Below are 9,348 nucleotides of genomic sequence, written 5' to 3'. Positions count from 1 at the left end.
GACTACCACTGTGCAAGAAATTGCTCATGTACAATAAATTAGACACTGTTATCTGAAACCATCTCCATAGTGACTCATCTCTTCACCCTTTACTGTCCATGGCATTGCAGTCTTGTTGGGGCACACCCTGGTAACGACGGCAGTTACTCACGCATCTTGCCCACCTGGCAGAACTATGCTTTTCCTGATAAGAGCACAGGGGACTTCATGGCAGATCAGAACTCAATGGTGGTTGCGATCCTGAGCTGCTCTCTTTAGCTGTCCCTTAGAGGCATGTTCTTTTATATCAGGAGGGGCCTATTGGTCAGCTGCAACTCAGGGCTGTCTTGTTTTGTTACGGGGATAGAGCCTAAGTGGAGGTCAATTTTATTGAATACACATTGGAAGAAACTTTCTCAGCAACCCTGAACATCAACTATGGCACAAAATTTTCTCAGTTTCTGACAGCCCTGGTCAGCATACTATTTATCTTCCAGTCATATTGGAAGGAGCACTCCTTTAACTAAGTTCTACTTTGTATAACTTGATTGTTTCCTAAGCAGGTGTATTATTCAATCCTGTATAGCAGCAATTTCACTATTTGGAGCATCTCCTGCATCATAGTGACACACAGAGAAATCTGAAAAGCTCATGTTAGACAACTTAGCACGTGGTCAGTCTATTACCACTTTGACCCTTTCTCACAGAAATGGAAAGAGGATGGACAGGGAGACTGCATCACCTGTGGCCACTGAGGAATGATGAAGGACCTGCCTGCTGTGGTACCCTTCTCTAAATCTAACTAAACTGTAGAAAAATCTGTTATCTTTTAAGTAAGATTCATTTCTCCTCTTCAAATAGAAGTCAACTTCCTTTCTTGCCATCCTTGTTTTGCACTCATTACTTCTCTTTTAGATTAGAACTTTGTAGGTGTTACCTTATTTAAAACTCATCACACTATAATAAAATATGCATTGCTTGTCTACTTCATACTTGAGGGGACAGAGACAAAGATACACAAGATGACAACCTTATAGTCCTCAGCAACAAGTGTTAAAGGTTGCCCTTGAACCTTTTTCTGACTTATTCCAAAGAAAAAACTCAGACATCTCTATCAGCCTTCTTGTTGGCTTTCAGTATTTGTAAGCTATTTATAACACCCCTCGAAATGATCTAATGAACTGTAGCTCCACCTCAGTTAATTTCTTCAAGATAGCTACATATTAAATTTGTGTGAAGGATTTTGAACATAATGAAATTCATCATTATTTCTCCTTAAACAAGCACAAAGAATATCACATTTCTAACTTGTTTTTAAAAAAATCTTCATTTTAGTCCAGTTTTATCTTTCATAGTTTCCCATTCTGTCTTGAGCCCTCCAGTTGACATCTCTCATCCATAAAACATTTTGTGTGTTACTGATTGTATATTTTTGTGCACTGTATCATTGTAGGACTTTGTGAATGAAAACTCCTCAAAAGAAGCCATTTCTGCAGAGACTGAGTGATTAGAATTTCAGTACTGTGGGGAGATTTGATCACCTTTGCTGGGGATGCTATGAATGTGTTGCTCTGATTGATTGATAAATAAAACACTGATTGGCCAGTAGCCAGGCAGGAAGTATAGTATAGGTGGGATAAACAGAGAGGAGAATTCTGGAAAATGGAAGGCTGAGTGAGGAGACACTGCCAGCCGCTGCCGCCATGAGAAGCAAGATGTAAAGTACTGGTAAGCCATAAGCCACATGGCAACTTATAGAATAATGGAAATGGGTTAATTTAAGATATAAGAACTAGATAGTAAGAAGCCTGCCACGGCCATACAGTTTATAAGTAATATAAGTCTTTATTTGTGTTTACTTTGGTCTGAATGGCTGCAGGCCCTGGCAGGAATGGAGAAATCTCCAGCTACATAACCCCTCTTGGGCTAGTTGTAGGCTTCCAAAGCAGCCATACCTTGCCTACCTCAGTATCAGAAATAACATCTTATTACTAATAGATAAGAATATTCTGAAGTCTATTACCTGACAGACCCCCAGCTTCCACAACCCAAAAGCTAGCTTCTTGAGACTATAGAAAAATCTCTCCCATCTGGTTACTATTCCTGCCTCTTTGATGTATACATCATTGTATTTTAAACTTGCCTCAATTATGACTTCCTTTGTTCTGTGGAAGTATACAACTTCATAAAAATGTTTCCATGTTGGAACATGGAATTTGGGGTAATCTAAATCTGTGTTCCTAGGCCATGGTCACTCAAAATGACTCCAAAAATAAACTATCTTTTATTCCCTTTAAGATAAGAGCTTTGGATTTAGGTCAACAATTTATATATATCCTACCTATGGAAGCATGTTTATTATATTGTTATATAACATATATATATATATACATACTTATTATACATATGATAACACAGAGAGACAAATTAATAAACTGTACCCTACCATATCACTTATTTTATTTACTATAAATTAGGTACTTCAGAAAACTCAAAAACACTAAAAAAAGGCAAAGCAAAAACTTAGTATGTTGTTGGTCTCCTCTATTGTATGCTCCAAAGCTGTAACTATAGAATTTCAAATGATTGAAACAAATCCATGGTGGTTTTCTATGTTCCAAGAATATTTTCTTCTAAAATATAGTAAACATAAACCAACATACCATCTCCCACTCTTCAGAATATGCTATTTCCCACAAAATATGTATAATGAAAATTAAAATTCTATTAAATCATAAACTTACTTTGGGTAAATATTTGCCCAAGGCTTCTTTATTAGGTAGAAGAAGACTGGAGAGCATTTTCCCAGCCTGTAATTCTGCCCTGACCCATTGTTCACCACCTCACCCCCGTCCTCAACTCTCAAAGAAGATAACTCTATAAAATATTCACATTGTTTTAGAAATATTTGGATAACATGAGCATGGAAATGAAAAGTCATATAAGTCAGCAAATGCTTTGAAATAAGGTGGCACCTTAAAATATGATACAACAGTAAATTATTATAATAATGATGTTCTAGGATGCATTGTGCTTAATGCCAGACACACTGGTATTTTTTTTTCTCACATTAAGCTACATTATTTTCTTTGTAAATGGCTTTATTATTTTTCATGTATTGAGCTTGAGCAAGCTCCATATTCTAGGCTTTATGTTTCAGAAGCAGCTATCTTCAATTTATTTCTGATAGGATTAACATGCCAGCCTAGACTTACATCATCTCAGTTTGCAGAATTTCCTGAAGTAGACTATCGTACTGCTGTTCAAAGACAGAACTGGCACGGATTCTCTACTATCCTGTGGGTTCCTGTTTCACTGGATTGTTTCCTTAGCTGTACAGAAGCTTTTTAGTTTTATGAGGTCACAGGTGTCAGTTGTTGGCCTTAATTCCTGGGTAAATGGAGTCCTGTTCAGAAAGTCCTTTTCTGTCCACATTATGTAGAACATTACGCATGTTTTCTTCTAGTAGTTTTAGTGTTTCAAGTTCTAAATTGAGGTATTTGATCCATATAGATCTAATTTTTGTGCAGGGTAAAGTTTGACTGTAAAATTTTAATTCTGATAAGCCTTGGCTGTTGTCATTTCCTGTGTGGGCAAGGGTGTGACACGTGACATTGTTTTTCAGCATCCTCCAGTATTTTCTTCAGATGACACCAGTTTTACTGCTTGAATATGCTAAGCAAAAGGTGAAGAAATAAAGATAGGTTTTCTCTGTGGAACATTCTAATATAAAAATACATAGTATTAAGTTTCTGGTTTTTATAAGTGAGTATGTTGAAGAGTAAAGGAAAATTCCCCTCTCTCTTACTTAAGACTAATAAAAGTGTCAAATAGAAATGAATGAAGGTCTAGGTTAAGTGCTGTGGGATAATGCTTTTGTACACTGGTTTAATAAAGCGCTGATTGGTCAGTAGCCAGTTAGGAAGTATAGGTGGGTTAAGCAGACAAGGAGAATTCTGGGAAGAAGAAGGTTGAGTCAGGAGACACCAGCCTGGCATCCAGGGAGCAGTATGTAATGGCACACAGGTAAAGCCATGAAACACGTGGCAACATATAGATTAACAGAAATGTTCTGAGTTTAAGTGCAAGAGCTAGTCAGTAGTAAGTGTGAGCTAATGGCCGAGCAGTTTTTAATTAACATAAGCCTCTGTGTGTTTACTTGGGTCTGAGTGGCTGTGCTCTGGGTGGGACACAGGAAAACTTTCAGCTACAGTTAAGAGAATATTTTATTTGAAAAAAAAAAACTTACTATAAGAAGAGAATCCCAAATTCAAGATTTGCAAGTACTTCAAAACCAGAGAAAGTTGTTTCCTTACAGAGAAGGGCAAGCAGAGCTGAAGGCATCATTGACAACAAGTTGGGTAAGTGAATGGAAGCAAGTGGTGTGAACAGTGTGGATGATGAGAAATATTTTTAGCATTGGTCATGTAGTTCCTAAAAATGAGGATTTAATGAGGCAAGCTTTTTATATATTTTATTTTATTGTTTGTTCAGCTTTTAAACAAATCAAAGGTAGGAGAGTAGGGCAGGTAGTGAGGCTAGAAGTTGAACTGTTTTTTGGAGAGTGAAAGGCTGCAGAATCAGCATATGAAGAAGCTGGTCAGTAAGAAGGAAGGCTGGAAAGTCTCTGGCTGAGGTCAGCCAAATTTTGCTACAGCTCCAGATCCAGAGGCAAAACATAGTAAAAGTGAAACATAACTCAAAATGATACTGAAGTGCACACTTCTAGATGGACAGTGATGGTGTCAATGAGATATGAATGCATGAAATTGTGAGTAGAGCTACATGGAACAGATAGCATGCACCAGGTAGCCCATGGTATGTAAATGACTCCATCCCCAAACTCTGTACAGTGGGGCCAAATGAGCTGCTACACTTTCACTTTACTCTGGTACACTTCCTCTCTTGGAAATCTGTCTTTTGGATAAGCTGTCCTTGCTTCTGCTGCTGTCCAATTCTTTCTTTCAGGACACAGGGTCCTAGATCCCTCTGTAGGTGCCCATAAAACCCAATATCCACCTATATAAAAAGTTCAGGGACCTGTAGGGAGTTGAGATTTCTGACCAAGGTTTGGCTAAACTTAGTCAGTAGGTAACAAGGACAACCATGAGCATTTGGCCAATAGCATGCTATAAATTCTATTTTTAAATCTAAATCAAACCAGGTCTAAAAACATGTTTAAGTAAGTGTCTACCATGCACAGGAGACTATATTATGAAAACTGACAAATTCTGAGATAACTTTATCAACATGGTGCTCTTTCACAATTTGAATTGACCACTGAGAACACTGCTTTCTACAGCACTTTGAATATCCTTGATTCTTGCCTCTGGAGAGGCTTCAGTGAGTGAGTGTAACATAATAAGGCAATAGAATGAAAGGTTCAGACTTACAAAGTTGCCAACATACAAAGCTAAGTAAACTGGAAAAGTCTGTTTTCATTGGGTTCTTTCTTTAAAAGTAAGTTATGGAACTAAAAATATTACTCTGTGTGTGTGTGTGTGTGTGTGTGTGTGTGTGTGTGTGTGTGTGTGCACATGTGTACATGTGTGTTTTAAGGTATCACTGAAAAGGGCAAATAGTCAAGAAGTAAAATTTGATGCAAGCGCAAACATTCTGTGGGTGTCTTGAGTGTCCTTTGTTCAGACTGTAAGTTGAGAAATTGCTAAGTAGAACTGATCATTCAGCTCCTGTGTAACTAAAGAAAGTGAATGCCAGTTAGGTAAGAAGATAGATATCTGTTTTTTTTTTTTTTTCTTAAAAGACTGTGAAACAATGCAGGTGTGAAATTATGTGAGACCTATCCATTTTTACTACCACTCTCTATAGAATGAAGGTATTAAATATATTTAGTATTGCTTTGCTATCAAGTGTAACAAAGGAGATGTATTTAATTTGGGCATGCATTGGAAAAGCTAACAAGCAATATTTCACTTGTTAGAGACAGTATAGTAGATATCAAGTAGTATCTGTGACTAATTATAAAAAAATGCTGACAGTTTATGTATGATAATAATCTAGAGAGGAGAGAGAGCATGGTTAAAACACATGAAGGAAATTACCAAAATCTACCCAAAGTTTCAATTCTCAAGAATTTACTTTTGGTTTGATAATGTGTTATATAACCATATTTGCTATATGTTTTGAAAACTAGGTATTAGAAATGAAAAGGCAGAAGAGGGGTGGTTTGCTTTTGTTTTGCCAAAGTTTAGATATATTACTAATGAAAATATTTTCTCAAACTACTCCATGTTGCTAACTGAATTTTTATGAGAAAATCCTGGGCTCTCCTAAACACAACAAACTATATTCAGTCACCCATCCCTAATACATTCATTATAGAGGTATTTCAATAATGTAAAGTAGAATAAACAGATTTATTGAATAAGGCCACATTGGGAAGAGGAACAGATAAAGATGGCTAGTGACACCCAAATCCATCTTCAAGTTAATGTCAGCAAATTTAGGTTTAAAAAGAGTTTAGGTTTAAAAGGTATATATAATTGAGTAGTCTAGGTCAAGGCAGGATTCTGCCCATCATCGAGTTATCATTCATCTCTGGTCTGTTTACAAGGTGGTTTGACAAATTGCAAAATGTTAACCACTGGGAGCCTCTTCTTCAGGGTTAAGGGTCCTCCTTTGGGGTGTGGTCTATTTTTCTGACACACCCCTTTGGGGTGTGGTCTGTCTTCTGACACACCCCTCTCTCAACTGGAGCTCAAGTAACTTTGAGAGTAGGAGTTAAAGACAGTCACCTAACCCTGCTTCAGCCAAAGTCAAGACACAGAATGAAGACAGAGATGCCAGGCTCTCAATTATCTGAAGGAATCAGTACCTTGACTGTTTTAACATGTTTATTTATGAGATGTGGGTCTGAAACATATGATATCCTTCTACATATGTATTGATGTGGTTTTAAGTATTAATTAAAAATAGCAAGTAAAAATATATTTGCCAGCAGGGTAAGGTAATCTTTTGATTACAAAATATGGCTTTGGGGTAATAATAATAATAATAATAATAATAATAATAATAATACCAATTTTCAAAAACTCAAGAGAATGAAATATGAAATGACAGGTTTTGGGAAATATTATCAACATAGAGATAACATTTTGGTTCATAATATTGTTTAGCCTCACACTAAGCTGAACTCAGCATTTTTAGTAGACTCTGTTAAATATTTTGGAGAGAAAATAAACTTGTCAACACAGATAAATAAGCTATAAATAGAGTTCATTGAAATATACTAATGTCTCTTATATAGCATCCCTTTAAGCTAACCTTAAAACATGGAGGATTCAAACAGGATATTGTTATTACAGCTGAAATAGAAGTGAGAGTATGAGTATCCACATGAGAGAAGAATATTAATCTGTGTTTTAACAAGAAATGTGACATGTTGCTGGCACTATTTCGCATAGGAGAAGATGGCTGTTACATGATTTGCTGCAAACTAGCAAAGAGGATTAATCTCTATTCATCTATCAGGAAGGCTGACAGTGCCTTTGCTGGCTAATTCAGGGCCCCTTTTTCAAGTATTGGATGTCTCTATGACACACATTATATGGCTGAACAACTTTCCAAGGTTATGATATTTATGAAGATGAATTATCTGCCATTGCTGAGTGACAACTAAAGTTTTACTGTGGGCATGAGAAGCAGTCGAAGATCAGCTCCTACAGATTTGGGGATTAAAATATCACACACACAAAGACCTAATTTCATACTGTGCCGGTCTTATACTGTGTACAGTGTTCTGTACACATGATCTTAATATGATCAATGTATAAGGAAAAAGGGCTTGTGCTGTGTTGAAGGGTCAGTCTACGGTCAGTCAATCAGTACCTCTCTTTTGGGCCTGTGTCGAGGCAGCACACCACAGCAGATAGCTCACCTCACATCCAGAAAGTTAAATGAACAAAGAGGCCAGGAAACACACTCTCCTTCAAAGCATGTACTCAGTGACCAAAGACCTCCTTTTGGCCTCAAATCACTTTTAAAAATTTTTAAAAAATTCTTTATTTTTTATTTTTTGGTTTTTTGAGACAGGGTTTTTCCACATAGTTTTGGTGCATGTCCTGGATCTCACTCTGTAGACCAGGCTGGCCTCAAACTCACAGAAATCCTCCTGAGTGCTGGGATTAAAGGTGTGCAATATCACTCCTTGGCTTTTGGCCTCAAATCTTAAAGCTCCAACTGCTTTCAGGAGTTTCACTTTGGAGGCCAAGATTTTTAACACATGGGCTTTGTGAGGCATTTAACATATACTTAACTCAGGTTAACGTGTATATAAATTTACTTTTTTCCAAAACTTATGTTGAGTTTTCAACTGGTGAAAATAGAGACAGAACTTTTGGGAAATTTCCTTAGAAATTTACAAAACAATTAAAAAATGTCAATTATCCTTTATAACAATACTCTTGATTTGGCATGAGAAATCTAAATGCATAGCTTAACATCTACTGAGAGTTTCTTATAACCTTAAATTTATGCCACATATGCTATTTAATGCAAGTAAGAAAACTGATTTATTGCTGTGAATATTTTGTATTCACCTAAGTGAGATGTTCAAGGAAAAGAAACATTAAATATACTCATCTCTCAAAAACAGAGTATTTCTGTCCCTAAATCATAAAACTGCTTCAATTAGAGTCTGAAGTAGTAACAGCCAGCCCAGTGATCTGAGCGAAGGAACATACGGAGGTGTTTCTGAATTCAACATCATGACAGACCGACGGTGAATGGTCAGTGTCATTCAAGTGTGACAGGTATCAAGGGATGATCTAAGAATTCATGAAAGTGGAAATTCAAGGCACCGTGGGACCTCAAGAATCTCGGTGAATACACAGGAGTTGAAAGAAACAAAGGGAACCTGGTCCTGAGGTCAGGGCAGAGAGAGGGTGGAACAGATTGAGTAAATCCATTCTTTTTACCATCTTCTTAATTACTACTTTTTTTTGGGGGCAGTCCCTTATTTTTCAATCAACTATTTCTGGAGGGGCATTACACATTATCATCGCATGCATATGTCTAAAATTTGTGTGTATGCTTCAGACATCTCTGTTTAGTTTCTATGTCAGCAAATGGATACACATATAATGATATATGAGTACATATCAGTAACTCATATGAATTACTGACTTTTCTTCATTGAAGACATCAGTAGATTTCAAGTGTAGATGAAAAATACATGATAGACAATATCGACATTAGCATGCATGATTACAGAATTCTATTATTCTCTGAAGGTAAATGTATAAATGGAGTTTTCTGAATAACATACTATGCACAGTTTCAAATGTACATGTTTTTGGCAAATGTCTTCATGTTCTAGGCATCGTCTACTGTCAAATAGTCAATAAACAA

Source organism: Peromyscus leucopus, chromosome 19 (assembly GCF_004664715.2).
Source record: "Peromyscus leucopus breed LL Stock chromosome 19, UCI_PerLeu_2.1, whole genome shotgun sequence".
NCBI lineage: Eukaryota > Metazoa > Chordata > Mammalia > Rodentia > Cricetidae > Peromyscus > Peromyscus leucopus.
This window is presented reverse-complemented; position numbering follows the sequence as displayed.